Here is a 15,266-nt window from a genome sequence, read left to right on the forward strand (position 1 = left end):
CCTCAACCAGGCTAACCCTCTCCACCTCTTACCTCCTCCCCTCCCTCTTTTATGGAGCTCCAATTCTCACCAACCTTCAAAGGACTTGTGTGATCTGTAAGTATATTTCTTTAAAGAAAACTATACTGTCTTTTACAAAGAGAATTAATTAGTAGCTTGATAAAGTACACAGTGATGAATGTTACACCCCAAATTTGAAGTAAGGATAAATATGTAGCGATGCACACTAACTTTGAAATGATTGGACTGGTGGCCTACAAAATAGTTATTTATACTCCTAATAGAGTAAAATATTTTAACACTGTTTTTGTTGTAAAATTGTAACAGTTTTTGAGGTTAAATAAATCCCTCAAGTCTTGTAACCCTGCTGCATTGAGGAAGTGTCTACCTGTTCAGACTCTGCTTCTGTTGTTGAGGAGTTCTAGCAATTAATTATGGATATAAATAGTAAGATAAAAGCAGTTACAATATTTTTAGTCCGTTTAGTCTTGTACACAGATCAGGCATATTTTTTTATCAACCAGAGAAGTTGTTGATAGCAGTTAATAAAGAGCAGAAGGATTTTGTCTCAGAGGGGAAGATGGCAAGAGTCAAGTGGGATCAGCTTATTTTTCCAATAGAACAGGGCAGATTGGGATTACCCGAGTTGAAGGGGTATTTTCAGAGTAACACAATTAAGGCTGCTATAAGTAGCATAACCAGAAAACTAGAATTCAAAATGGAACGAGATGATGATGAAACAGGAGCGAAGCTCAAGTAACTGGGAGAGTCTGGGATTTTGTATGCAGACTTTTAAGGAGAACAATAATCATCCAGAATATTATATTCATAAAGTAGCAAAAGGTCTTCTAAGATCTAAGCCAACATGGGAATGGCGGAAGGAGATTCTGCCGATAGACATGACTGCAATTATGGATACAGACAATAGACGAGGGGGAAGGGATGTATTGGAGAAAACTGGTAAAGGAACCAAGCTGTTGGGAATAAATGACTAGAGAGGGAAAAGTAATAGAATGGGAAGGTGCCAAGAACTTATTTGGACTGCAGGTTAGAGACTGCCTTCCCTATCGAGGATAGATATCAAGAGTATAGACAAAGATAAAAAAATAGGGGAGTCCAAAGTGAAAGACCAGTACAGGTAGAGTCTTTAGTAGAATCTAGAACAGAAGTTGCTGTTAAGAAAGGAATAATTATTAGAGCATATAAAATAATGTATGGTAACTATATAAATCGATCACAGGATGTTAGGAAGGATTGGGAAGAGAGATTGGATAAGCAGTTCACAAAGAAACAATGGGGGGAGATATGTATGTCTACCAAATGTACAACAAAATTTAGAAGATTTAGGATCTTTGCCTGGAAGTGTTTACATAGGTGTTTTTATACCCCATGCAGACTCGAATATGTCTCAAGTAGACCGCAAATGTTGGAGGTGTGATGCAGAAGAAAGAGATAGCTGGGGACATATTTTCTGGGAGTGTAATGAGTTGGCTGCTTAAAGTTTCCCTGCAGACTGCTCTGTCGGAGATGCTGGGTGAGCAAATTGGAGTAACCTGGGAAATTTTTTTTTTGGGCTGTGATGCAGAATCGGAATTGCATAGACATAGAAAGGCCTTGCTGAGTCTAGACAATGCAAATGTCTAATTTCTTTTAAACACATCCAGAGAACCCAAGCACATACCTTCTACAGTGTAAACATTGAGAGGTATACATATGCTTGGGACATTTTTGGATTTTTAAATGTTTTAAACATACATTGATTGACTTGAAATAACTGGACCACTTTTTACTCAGATATGAATGTTAACAGTTTCTTTTTTCTGTAGAGCAGACATTTCATCCTCCTTTTTCTGGGCTTCTCATTTTAACATTTGACTCACTAAGAAAAAGTAGCGGTGTAAACTTTTAAAGTAGTGCTTATTTTATTTGCTGTTTGATAACAAGATATGCAAATAAGCCAAGATTGATTTTTTTCAGAAACGGTCATTGCATGAAGTAAAATACATTATATGTTGTAGGACAGTAAACTAATGAAAGTTTTAATTAAAGCTGATATCCAAGGTATTCAGATGCAAAGCCTACATTATTCCAGTACCTATAAATTAAAATGTAGTAGTAGTCACCACGATGAATCTTTACTAAAAGAAATAGGTAGGATATATAAACGTAAAGATGTAATTACAGTAATAAAAGTGGGTGGAGGATAAGGAGAATTAAATGTGCAAAATTAAGTATTGCTGATAACTGAGCAAGGAAAAGAGTACCAAAATCAACATTTTTAGCTCATCTGTTCATAGTCCATGGTGTTTATCAAGAGGGCTATATACGCAAATGGTACTGCTGCAGAACTTGATTTGAGAATTATGTGCAAATCGACAGAATGGTACTGCTATAGAAATGAATTCAAGAATTATGTGCAAGTTCATTCTCCACATATAACTTTCTTGCTGCTGTGTACATATATAAAGCAGACATTTGTTGTAGTGTACTAGTCATATACTACAATGTATACTTTTATTTTTTCTAATATTTTTCAGTCTCACTGTAATTATAGATTCATCATTTCAGTATTATAAAATATCACAAAATTACATTATATTGTATTGTTTTAAAATGTCTATTGTACACATTATATAACGGGTCTTTTGTATTTTGTAACTCTCAACATATGTAATCATTAATTATAAATTGTATTTTGGTACTGGAGCATTTCTCCCTGGGCTTTCACTGAAAAAGGGTCTTTTTAGGCCTAGTAGAAATAACCCGATAAACAAATGCCAATAAATATATTATGCCAGATAATAAATCCTTGCCTTTAAAAAGGGAAGGAAAATATTATATAGCACCTGGCAGGACACACAGGGGGATCCAAGTTGCAAAAAAAAAAAAACACATGTAACTGTTGAGATGGGCAGACCCCTACACACATCGTAAATTCTTACCTCACAGCTTGCATGATGTGTGGTGCTTCATAGTTATTTTCTATCTCATTGTCTTTCTCACCCCATTGCTGATGGTTATTGATCAGTGTAAGTCATCGTTTGGCATTGACAAAATACTTCTTTCTATTCCCTTTTGTTTGTGTTATTTTCACTTATTCTGAAAAGACGGTGATTTTTGCTTCTTGCAAGGATTCACCACAGGTCTGCATTTTCCTGGTGCCTGGAATGAGTAAATGTTAGAAAGCAACCCGACTTAAAAGCTTCATTAAGATTTTCCATTACTTTATCAGCTATGCACTGTTTCTGGTCTTCTTTTGGTCTGTGAAATTTGCTGCTTTCTTAGGCTATTTCACAAGAAAATTAAAGCGGGTCTGGATTGTCAATAATGGGATTTTTTATTTCCAGAAGTTTCGCTCAAAATCTGATGGAGTCGTGTGATTATTTACCCTTCACTAACTTACCAAAACCTTGAATTTCAAAGATAGTGGGCATTCCTTAGTGTATTAGTCAAATCCCAAGCATGTAATGAACCTACTGTGGGCATATTTTTGTATAATATGTGTTCCACATGAGCACTTGCTTAAAAATGTGCTAATAGGAAAGGTGATGTGATGCTCAAAGATGTTGAAGAAATGTCCTTTTCTCAACATGCAAAGACCATTAAATGATAAGAAGTAGCTCTTTAATTATTATTGAATATTGTTCCATTGTTAAAAAGAACTGGCTTGTTGTCGGGATCACCCATTGTTATACTGTTTTGACAGGTATACATGATAACAGTTAAGACTGTGGAGGGGCCATCCCTAGGAGAAGATGGTTAAAAAATTAGGCAAGGTAGTAGTGCAAGTCTTGCAATTTCCATCTCAAGAATCGCCTGAAAGTATGTTGCCTGTCACAGTCTTTAATAAGCAAATTGTTTATCTTATTTTTAGCAATGCTCTTAATAAATGTTGGGGATCCATGTTTAGTATGGAATAATTGCAATTTACTTGCTTGAGGTGCTGTACTGATGTATTTCTTTTGTTATGCTCCACTCTCAAAGCAATGTGTATATTTCTTTGTTTGCATTGCATGGTGTCTCCAAAGTGCATGAGCATATGTTATAATCTGTGATGTGAGCCATTATGTGTGACCAATGTTATGGGATAGAGCCATTGAAGACAGCCCTGGGGTAAACTTATTGCCCCCCATTCACTCATCAAGGTTTGTATTGAAGAGAGTTGTGGAGCTCCTTTGCTTAACATGGAATGGGAGCTTGTTCATTAGGTAGGAGATCCTTTGGGGGAGAGAGAGATATGTCATTCAAAACAGGTTCTGTTTTATATTCCAATATATATTTAGATTAGTTAAATGAGTGTATTGGCAGCATTAATAGACCAGTTTCATTCTTGGTTTGATAAGCTAAGCAGAGGTTGCCATACAGGAGTCTGTAAAAGACAGAGAACAATGGCAGAGTTTCCAATTGCTCCAGGTAACATACAGAAGACATGCCAAAGATTTTCTGTGAGAGCTACTTTGGCGTATTCCAAAGAGTGACATTCTATTCTACTATGGGCCTGATCAGAGAGTAGCAGAGAGGAACAGAAACTTTCTGATTTGGGATATTTACCTTTAGTGAATAATTGAGAATGAGAGGGAGTTGGATGATGCAGGGATAGTGAATTATGAACTACAATGGATTAGCAAGGAGGAAGTAAGGATAGCTATGAAGAGAATGAAGAATGGAAAGGCTGTTGGCCAGATGACATACCTGTGGAAGCATGGAGGTGTTTAGGTGAAATGGCAGTGGAGTTTTTAACCAGATTGTTTAATGAAATCTTGGAAAGTGAGAGGATGCCTGAGGAATGGAGGAAAAGTGTTTTGGTACCGATTTTTAAGAATAAGGGTGATGAGCAGAGCTGTAGTAACTACAGAGGGATTAAATTGATCAGTCACAGCATGAAGTTGTGGGAAAAAGTAGTGGAAGCAAGATTGAGGGGACGTGATGATTAGTGATCAGCAGTATGGTTTCATGCCGGGAAAGATCACTACAGATGCGATGTTTGCTCTGAGTGTGTTGATGGAAAAGTACAGAGAATGTCAGAAGGAATTGCATTGTGTTTTTGTAGACTTAGAGAAGGCATATGACAGGGTGCCTAGAGAGGAGTTGTGGTATTGTATGAGGCAGTCAGGAGTGTCAGAGAAGTATGTAAGAGTGGTACAGGATATGTACGAGGGTAGTGTGACAGCGGTGAGGTCTGCGGTGGGAGTGACGGATGCATTTAAGGTGGAGGTGGGGTTACATCAAGGATCAGCTCTGAGCCCTTTCTTATTTGCAGTGGTGATGGACAGGTTGACAGACGAGATCAGACAGGAGTCCCCGTGGACTATGATGTTTGCAGATGACATTGTGATCTGTAGTGAGAGTAGGGAACAGTTGGAGGAGACCCTGGAGAGATGGAGATATGCTCTAGCGAGAAGAGGAATGAAGGTCAGCAGGAATAAGACAGAATATATGTGTGTGAATGAGAGGGAGGATAGAGGCATGGTGAGGATGCAAGGAGTAGAGGTGGTGAAGGTGGATGAGTTTAAATACTTGGGGTTAGTAGTTCAGAGTAACGGTGAGTGTGGAAGAGAGGTGAAGAAGAGAGTACAGACGGGATGGAGTGGGTGGAGAAGAGTGTCAGGAGTGATTTGTGACAGACGAGTACCTGTAAGAGTGAAAGGGGAGGTCTACAAGAGGGTAGTGAGACCAGCTATGTTTTATGGGTTGGAGACAGTGGCATTGACAAAAAGGCAGGAGTTTGAGCTGGATATGGCAGAATTAAAGATGTTAAGATTTGCACTGAGTGTGACGAGGGTGGACAGGATTAGAAATAAGTATATTAGAGGGTCAGCCCAGGTTTAAGGTTTGGAGACAAAGCCAGAGAGGCACGATTACGTTGGTTTGGGCATGTGCTGCGGAGGGATGCTGAGTATATTGGTAAAAAGATGCTAAGGATGAAGCTACCAGGTAACAGGAAAAGAGGAAGGCCTAAGATAAGGTTTATGGATGTGGTGAGAGAGGACATGCAGGTGGTTGGTGTGACAGAGCAAGATGCAGAGGACAGGAAGAAATGGAAACAGGTGATCTGCTGTGGCGACCCCTAACGGGAACAGCCGAAAGAAGATGATGATGACCTTTAGTGAATAATTGTGCTAGGTAGAAGGCCAGCCTAATGATAGTTGAGCTCTCCTTTGACAACCATGTGCCATTATTTATGAATGTGCTTAGACCTCTAGTCATGATGTTCACTTTTAAGGGAATATTATCAATGTAATAGTTGCAAATGTTCTTGCTTTCCAAACAGTGTTGTGCTAGAGTTTTGTGTGTTATGCTTTAGGCAGGTGCCTAAGGCTCCTTTATGCCCTTATTCAGTTGTGGCTAAGACCGTCCTCAGTCCGAGAGTTAGTGACTGCATCAAGCTTACAGTGATCAATTAACTTTGTCAACCTGACTCCCTGGATATCAGCCTGAACTTCAGAGACGTACAAGTTGAATAGGAGTGGACCTAGCACAGAACCCTGTGTTACATCACTTGCGACAACTCTTTTAGAGGAAGACATTCGACTGACCTTTTACCATATGGATTCTTTCTTTGAGCCCTTATGTGAAGTAGTATGTTATATGGGGGGGGGGTTAACATTTAGTTTAAAGAGCTTATTTGTGATGCTCAAAGTGACTGGTAATGATGTAGGAATTTGCCAATTAAAGGTAGGTGTATGCATAGATTTAGATTTAGTTATCCAATGCATCAGTCATTCTCTTAAGAAAGTCCAATGTTAAATGTGTTTTGAATAGGTTGGACCTGTTTAAATGTCAGATAGGTGGCTTATTTGCCTCAAAGTAAGCATAAGGATTTTGTTTTTATTTTTTTGCTATAACAAAAAACAATTTTAAGTGACCGTACTTATCAGCATATAAATGCCATTCAAATGATGACTGATTATACTGCCTCATTCAAGTACATTAAGTCTCATGAGAGGCACACATTTTGTATTAGAAACTGTACATGAGATATTGGAGCTGAGGATTTAGCGAGCAAAAGGAAATTTGAGGGAATCTTATTGGCAGTGCATTTTATTTGTCAGGATGGTGGGACAGAATGAGAATTTTTGTGTAAGATCCTATTTGATGTACAGGAGTTTAAGGTATGGAATTGTTATTGCCACCAGGTGTAGTGCATGTAAACAATGCATTGTTTTTTGTCTTTGGATTACTTTGGCACCTAACATATATTTATTTTCCGATGAAACTCTGGGTACTGAGTGAAAGCTTACTTTTTTCTACATTCAGTAAACTGTCCAGCTACAGTTTTCACATTGCTGTGTCCTTCTCCTTCTTTTTCTTTCTGTGTATTACATGGTTACTAATTTGTTTTGTTGATTTGTGTTTATTATAGAATCATTCAGCAGTAACCGATGACGTGGTGTGGTATATTGAAGATTTACCCACGGCTGGTGTGGTTTAATCACGAGGGCCCGAGTGATTAAATAAAGCCAACCGTGGGTAAATGTCAATATACCACAACCACAGAGTTGGTTATTGCTATTATACAATGACCTTATTTAAGAAAAAAATACTTACTTCTCTTAAATAATGTCTTTGTGTAGTATCTTCGTGCTGCCCTTCCGCGGGTTTCTGGTATCCTTGGGCTTTTTCTGATGTACTGCTCATGCATATGGGACTTTTGAGTTCCCATGCTTACGCAGTACATCAGTGCTGTGCAAAGGAAGCAATGGAGAAAGGAAGCTCTCTGTTGCTTTTTCTTTAAAACAAAACAAAAAAAAAAAAAGGGAGACTTTTAAGAAACGAGGGAGAGCCGAGACGGACAAAATAAAAGGATATTTATTTATTTTTATTTTTTATTAAATAAATAAAAAAAAAGGATAATCTGGTAATTTTCTATAGTTTTGCAGAATGTACCTGATTATCCTTTTATTTTTGTCTGTGGCATCTCTCTCGTTCGTTTCATCTTCCGTTTTCTTTTTTTGTTCGTTTTGAAAAAGGAAAAGAGAAAAATACTGCGAGATATACTAATGGGGAAAAGTCTGGGCGACTGGTTGGGCTGGCCAATCAGCATGCTCTTTTTTGAATATTAATAGCCAGTCATTGTATAATTCCACTTTTACTATGGCCACACAGCAGCTCTTCTGTGTACTCAGAATTTAAGCTGTAAGCTATTCAAACATTATTATATACTGTGCTTTAAACCTGTATACATTTCAGTTGCATCTATCATCCTTTGTTCTAGTTTTGTGTGCTTTTTTGTTGAATGCTGTATATTGTATACCACTCAGTTCAATCAGTAGTTCCCAGCCTTTTTTCAGTGGCAGAGCTCTACAGAAGCTATATTATTCAAGGAGCCTTGTGCAGTCCACCTGCTATGATAATGTCAATCAGAACCTCAGCACTTAGTTAAAGCGGATGTTGCACCTAGAACAAAAGAAAAAGAAAAAAATGTTTCCTTACCTCATACATACAAGAAAATGAGTTGATGAATTTTTCACAGGGCCTGTTTAAGGCCATAATGACACTCAGGCCACCATCCTTTGCAGGGCTACTCCCACTTCCACTTCTACTTCTACCACTGTTCGAGAGAGACACTAATCTTCTGAGGATGAGGAGGTTGACTCAGATTCTGATGAGCACTCCTTGTCCTACTCTTCCCAGATCCACTTGCCAAACCAAGTAGCTTCTGATGATGAAGACTCACTTTCTCTTGACTTCCCCGTTGAAGAAGCTTCACTTGGGGAACTACTGTTCACATGATGAAACATTTTGAATGGTAATTGGAGCAGATTTTTGAAGTGCAGCAAAGATACTCTAACCTTTGAGAAGTAGACACTTCTGCTCCTGTACCTGGGCCATCTGCTCTGGAGGCCTTCCATGATGCCTTTGCATCCGCTTCCAATGCTCCTGATTCACAGCCTCCAGCCCCTAAAAGGCCTGATAGATTTTTAGAAAGTACCTGAAGATTTAACATTTCTGTACAAAAACCCAGTAGCAGACTGTTCTGTTTTCCATGTCGACTGCCAATGCTTTCCCTTTGGATAAATCCAGCAGAGCAATGGACGAATTGGGGAAGAAGGTTTATACATCTTCCACTCTTGCCTTTAGAGCTCTTGACTGTCAGACCTAGATGCCTAAATACCTGCTGTCTGTTTTGGGGAAATTGAATAAAACCTTATCCTCCATGGAGGAATCTAGCAGTAAACAGGCTATATCTATGGTGGCTTAGGCCTCCCAAGTGGTGAGCATAAAATACAGCTGTGATGCAGTAGATGCTTCTACAGGTTCTAAGGATGTATGCATGGTTGTTCTGTCAGCCACATTAAGACAAAACATCTATATTCTTCTCTAAACAAGGATCTTTTGTTTGGTCCAGATGCTGATAGTCTGTATAAAAATTTACAAGAACAAGGTAAAGTAATGAAGGATTGTAGATGGATCTTTATTACTTCTCTAAGCAGATACCAGCAAAACTACCCTGTAATACCTACTTTCTTTGCCCGTAGGGAGTCTAGATCTTCTCATAAGGCCAAGAAAATATCTAGGAAAAAAACCCCAAGACAAGCCAGACAGGGACTCTAGCTCCGGGAGGCCTTCCTACACAGACATGTCTACCTGAATACCCTCTATCCCCCTCTCAGGTCCATCCCTCCTCCTATCCAAAAGGCTAACCTCTTCATTAAAAAACTGGGTCATCATTACTACAGACAAATGAGTTCTCCCCATTATCTAGAAGGGGAAAGAATGACTTGGAAGGAAGTTCCTCCATTCACTGACATCCTTCCTTCTCCTCCTCCTGTCAGTCAGAGTTGCTCCCTCTCATTATTCAAGCTTTGCTTGAACAAGGCACAGGACAGCCAGTTCCTCCACAGTATTTGGGCAGAAAGGTTTTACTCAAGACCCTCCCTCGCTCCAAGAAAAGGAGTAGAGTTGGAGACCTGTTGGTGATCTCTTTACCCTCAGTACTTTTCTCAATGTTTTTCTTTCAAGGTGATAAACTCTTCTAGCATTCGTTCTTCTGCAGGCTTTCCTGGTGTCCTTGGCTCTAAAGAACATCTACCTCCATATTCCTGTTCACCCCTGCTAGAGGAAATTACTGAGGTTTGTTTTCAACTTGCACGTAACGCTTTCAGTTGTCTGCTTTGAGGGCTGCAGGAAGTCTAAAGGACAGTTTTCACAAAGTGCCTGGCTCCAGTCATAGCATATTTCAGGACACAGAATCCAAATCCTTTTTTTTTTTTTTTGGATGACCTGATAATACAGGGATCGCCTCAGCAAACTCTCTTGACTCACCTCGTCTCACTTTCATGGTTTGGGGGTCACAGTCACCCAAAAGAAATCCAGAATGAATCAAAGTAAGATCTAGTTGTTTTGGGCTACAGACTAGACACCAAAGTGCAGATCCTTTCCTTAAGTTCATAGATTGTTACCACCACTAGGACATCTATAAGCCTAGCCATGCACCTCAACTCAGTTTTGCCCCAGAACACCTTTGGTATCTGTTAGAATGGGGAGTATATTAGTAAAGAGGTAGCTAAGGGACTTGTTGGGGGGTTAATTGGAGAAACATTATACTTACTGACCGTCTCTGTTCATCAGAGAGATGGGAGCCAGACTGGAGTTGAATTTGCAATTTTCCATCCAGTGATCAAGGTTTCGTTTGAGTAAGGTCAGGGATGAACTTTGTTTCACACAGGTGGGGAGCCGATTACTTGGCACTGGAATCCATTAAGTCACATATCTGTCCGTCCAGTATGTCCTTTTTATGTCACAACTGAAGTCAAATCCTAGGATCTAGTGTTTCTAGTGCTGTTTGTTTTGTGAATGTGCAAAAGATCCATCAGGGCTAGAGCTAAGGATACCTTATAAGCCAAGCATAGATTGCTTCTTAGGAGCCTGTAGGATAGTGAGTACAGAGACAGGACCTTTAGCTGATCTACATAGGACAGGGTGCTCATGCTGTGGATCCTCCTGGTGAGGAACCTTTGTGGATATTCCAGCTGTTGCAATGGTCTAGTTAGGTAAATGCCAAAGAGGACATTGTACTCAATGATGGCAATGAGTAGAGTGATACTATAACTTCCTTGGACCTGGATGCCATACTCCTACATAGAAAGATTTTCTTACTCTGTTTGCTACATGTCTGCCGAAGGCCAGATTACTGTCTACATATGTTCCTAGATCCCTGACTACCAGATTGAATCTTAGGGGTGTTTTATCAATGCAGTAATTAACTTGAGTGGACAGTTTCCCAAAGGGAATTATAATGCATTTCTTGGTGTTGAGTTTAAACTGTGGTTTTGGCACCAGTCATTTGTCTGTTAGACCCTCTTGCAAGATGTTCATGTAATAGGGGAATCTATGATGGCTCCCAGTTTACAGTTATCTGAAAACTTGGTGAGCCAAAGGCCTTTGACATTAGCATTTACTTCTGAGAAGTAGAAGTAGTAGATGCTAAACAGGAGTGGGCCCAGAATGGAGCTCTAAGGTACTGCACTGGTGACCAGTCTTGTAATGGAGGTGGCTTTACCAATCCTGACTTCTTGGGTCCTATCAGTGAGCCAACCTGCAGTCCAGTGAGTTATGTAGGGTTTTATGCCTAGTTTGGAGAGTTTGTCAACAATGCCCGAGTGGGATATTGTATGAGCGGTATGCACTTATCCATTGCTTTGGTGACTTTCTCAAATAAATCAGTCAATTTAAGTAGGCACAACCTTTCCTTAACAAAGCCAGACTGGAATGTGTTGAGAGTCTGTAGGTTGCCAGTGTCCTTGTTGATAATTTCCATGACATTTCATTCCATGCCTCTGCACATTAGACTTTTAAGACTGATGGGTCTGCAGTTCCCAAGGTCAGTGGATGGTCTGCCATTATGAGAAGTAATGACCATTGCAGTCTCCATTTAATTCCATTTTCTTCTTCCTCTTCAGACTTGTACAGCAAGAGAAATTCTCAGAGCACTGGCATTCCTGGCCACAGCTATACCTATGATCTCCTTTGCCACACTCCATATGAGGAAGATCCAGTGGTACCTGAAATCCATCTGCTCCAAACATTCCCATCCCTTGCACATCCAGATACCTCTTCTACCTTGCTTAAAGAAAGGAATCCTTTAGTATGTATTACAGATAAAGCTCAACCCAGGACTGTATTTCAAAGTGCAGACAGTACAATAAGAATTTACACAGATGCATCTGATGATGCATTGGGAGCATGGTCTTGCAACCTCAAGAGTTCAGAAGCAATGGACACCAAATTTATCGTCAGAGCAAGTCAATCTGAAGGAGATAGTGGCAGTAATCTAAGCCCTGTAGATCATCTCCCACTCTTGGAATCTAGGTCCCTTAAGAGTGCTCACAGACAACACTATTGTTATGTAGTACATAAACAGAGGGCATATCAAGTCCTATTAACTGTGCTGACGGACTGTTTTAGCATGAGAGCAGGGCACCAAAGCAAACCAGTCTCTCCAAGTGGTTTACATTCCCTCACAGGACAATGTGCAGACTTTCTAAGGAGTCAAGGGAAGATCTCTGTTAATGAATACTGAAAAAGGATATCTTCCTAGACATAGTCAATAAATGGGAGTCTCACAGATAGATCTCTTTGCCTCCATCAGTAGCAAACAATTTCCTCTCTTTTACATCAGAATGTATTGTCCCCAAGCTTAGAAAAGGATTGCAATGCCCTTTCCTTGGAAATGGGCCTAGGGAAGGGCCAGCACCACAAGTTACTCTCTCGGTGGACATGCTGACATAACAGAAGGGCTCACTGCTTCATCCCAATCTGTTATCCCAACATTTGGCTTTATGGATGATGATATACTGATCCCTTTTAGTCGCCAGTTTATTAAGGACAAGCTACAAGTTCTCCAAGATGCAAGAGAAGCTTTTACAAGGAAATCTTGTATAGCCAAATGGAAAAAAGAGTTGCTATCTGTTTTGCTTGAAAACAGGACCAAGTACAGTTGAATACCCCAGTGGTCCTCCCTTATTTGGGTGAACATTTGTAATCTGGCCTGGCATACTGCTGTGTCAAGGCACTCTTTCAGGCCATTTTTGCTTTCCTAAGTATGGAATCTCCCCTTCTGTCCAGACTAGAGGGAAAACCGTTACTAATAGGTGTACTTCACCTAAAACCTCTTAGGAAAGCTATCCCGCTTGCTTGGGACCTCAGCTTTGTGCTGGAAAAACCTCTTCCTCCCTCCTTTTGAACTAGCAGCCTCTGCTTCTCTGAAATTCTGTACTTGAAAAAAACATTCTTCTGGTAGCCCTTACCTCATCTGGATGAGTCTCTGAACTACAGGCCCTTATGCCATCCCACTGTACTTTAGGTATAAAAAGGCATTGGCCCTCAAGTGTTGAATGAACTCTCTCTCAATCTTTTCACCTTCGATCTTAAGCCACAAAGTAAGGGAGAAAGGATTCTATATTCTCTTGATGTGTGTAGACAACTTGTATTTTATTTGGATAAGACTAAGGATATCTGCACGTCTGCCCGATTATTTGTCTCTTTCCAAGATTCCTAGTTAGGCAATCCAGTCTGTAAGCAAACTATTGCTAACTGGATTATTAAATCTTTTACTTTTTGCTACACTCAGCATGGTAAATCCTTATCTTCTTCAGCCTTTGCTGACCTCATCTGGTGCCTTTTACAAGTGGGTTGACTCTAGAACCACCCTAAAACAGCTACTTTGTCTGCTGTTAATACTTTTACCAATCATTACAGAGTGGATGCTTTTTATAAATCCAGAGACACCTTCACCAGATCAGTCCTACCCGGGTTACTGGATAGTTCTCCTATTTCTCATCAAACCACCTTTCACACTTCGTGAGCTTTGGGAATCGCTCAGCAGCTTGGAATACTGCAACAGTGATCTAAGGAAGGGCATAGCACAGTTATGTAACACCATAACAATAAATGTCCTACTGATCACTGTTGCAGTATTCTTTCTCACCCTACCTCCCCTTCTCTTATACTTCCTTCCTTTTCCTCATGGACTGAGGGAGATCAGTGTCTTTCCTCTTTGCTGACCATTTCATTTTGTTACTCGGGTCTCTACAGGTGTACTGGCTTGGAGATAATCTGAGGATTTATGCTCATATGTCTGTGTACCATTATGCCTGCAGGCTTGGGTCATAATTCGGATCTATGGCTCTATGGAAGGCTATGGTTTTGGTACCCTGACTGGATGTCCAGGTTATTTGGAGAGAGACCCCAACAGTTTGGAATATTGCAGCAGTGATCAGTAGGATGTATCTCTAAAGTTCTTGTACATTCTCAGAAAGTACAGTTATGTACCATGTTTTGTCGGTGTTAGTTAGGCCATCATGTAAGAATACAGATAGTTGTGATTGGGTCACTGATCATGACCAATTTGTGTTCAAGACAAGAATCTCAAGAAAATTCACCTCGATCAGAGCAGAATAGAGCAAAGCAAAGCCAAAGATGAACATTGACATAATGAGAATGTATTAAAAAAATGGTTATAATCAGAAATCTGATCATCATTCTTTGTAGTAAATGGAACTTTCCCAATGTATTATTAGAGAAAAGGTGTAGTACAGCTTTTAAACGCCATAAAACAACATTGCTATGCACTCGGTGACCACAAACAGTCTCTCGATGGAAATGCCTTTAGACACTTCCTTTTGATATACTTAATATCACAAAAATATACTACAGCTTCTAAAGCAGTAAAAATGCTTCAGTAATTGTTGCATGTTGACTGCTGTAAATACTGTCAGATGAGTCTAGAGCTTTACAGAAGGTACTTAACAAAACTTTAGGCACCTTTTCTGAAAATGTAAGCATTTTCGTGGTGTTTGAAAGGTGATTAACAGGGTTGTAGTACATGGAATGTCATGATTACATTTAGAAATGCGGTAAAAAAAATTGTTAAACACTTCCTTAGAATGAGACCCAATCTTAATAATTAACTTGAGGGTGTTTAATAACAACTTGCTAGGCACCGCCACCCTAAGAGCTGTTAAGATCTGGTCTCATAGCTCAGCACTAATAGCAGACAGTGCTGACTGGTAAAGAACAGCAACAGAAGATAAAATAGCTTTTAAAAGCTGTTAGAACTTCACTCAACCACAAAAGTGTGGCAAAATGAAGTATCATAATAGATTTTCAATATGTTAGTTCAACAGAAGGGAAGCTTTTGAAAGCCGGTAAAGCACTTCGTGCCCCTACTTTTTTACTTCTGTAACTGGTAGTAAATGGAGCATGTAAAGCTCCATGTACTAGAAAGAGTTATGCCCAGTATGAATGCCAAGATTCATCTCTCG

The 15,266-nt window shown here is 39.7% G+C and overlaps 1 protein-coding gene across 1 annotated transcript in view; it reads left to right on the forward strand.

The window, feature by feature from the left end:
* Nucleotides 1-15,266, forward strand: part of IGF2R (insulin like growth factor 2 receptor) — a 2,372,344-nt gene that overhangs the window by 89,284 nt on the left and 2,267,794 nt on the right. The window lies entirely within an intron of this gene.

The sequence above is a fragment of the Protopterus annectens genome, chromosome 1.part0 (assembly GCF_019279795.1).
Source record: "Protopterus annectens isolate FY-2018-M chromosome 1.part0, PAN1.0, whole genome shotgun sequence".
Classification (NCBI taxonomy): Eukaryota; Metazoa; Chordata; order Ceratodontiformes; family Protopteridae; genus Protopterus; species Protopterus annectens.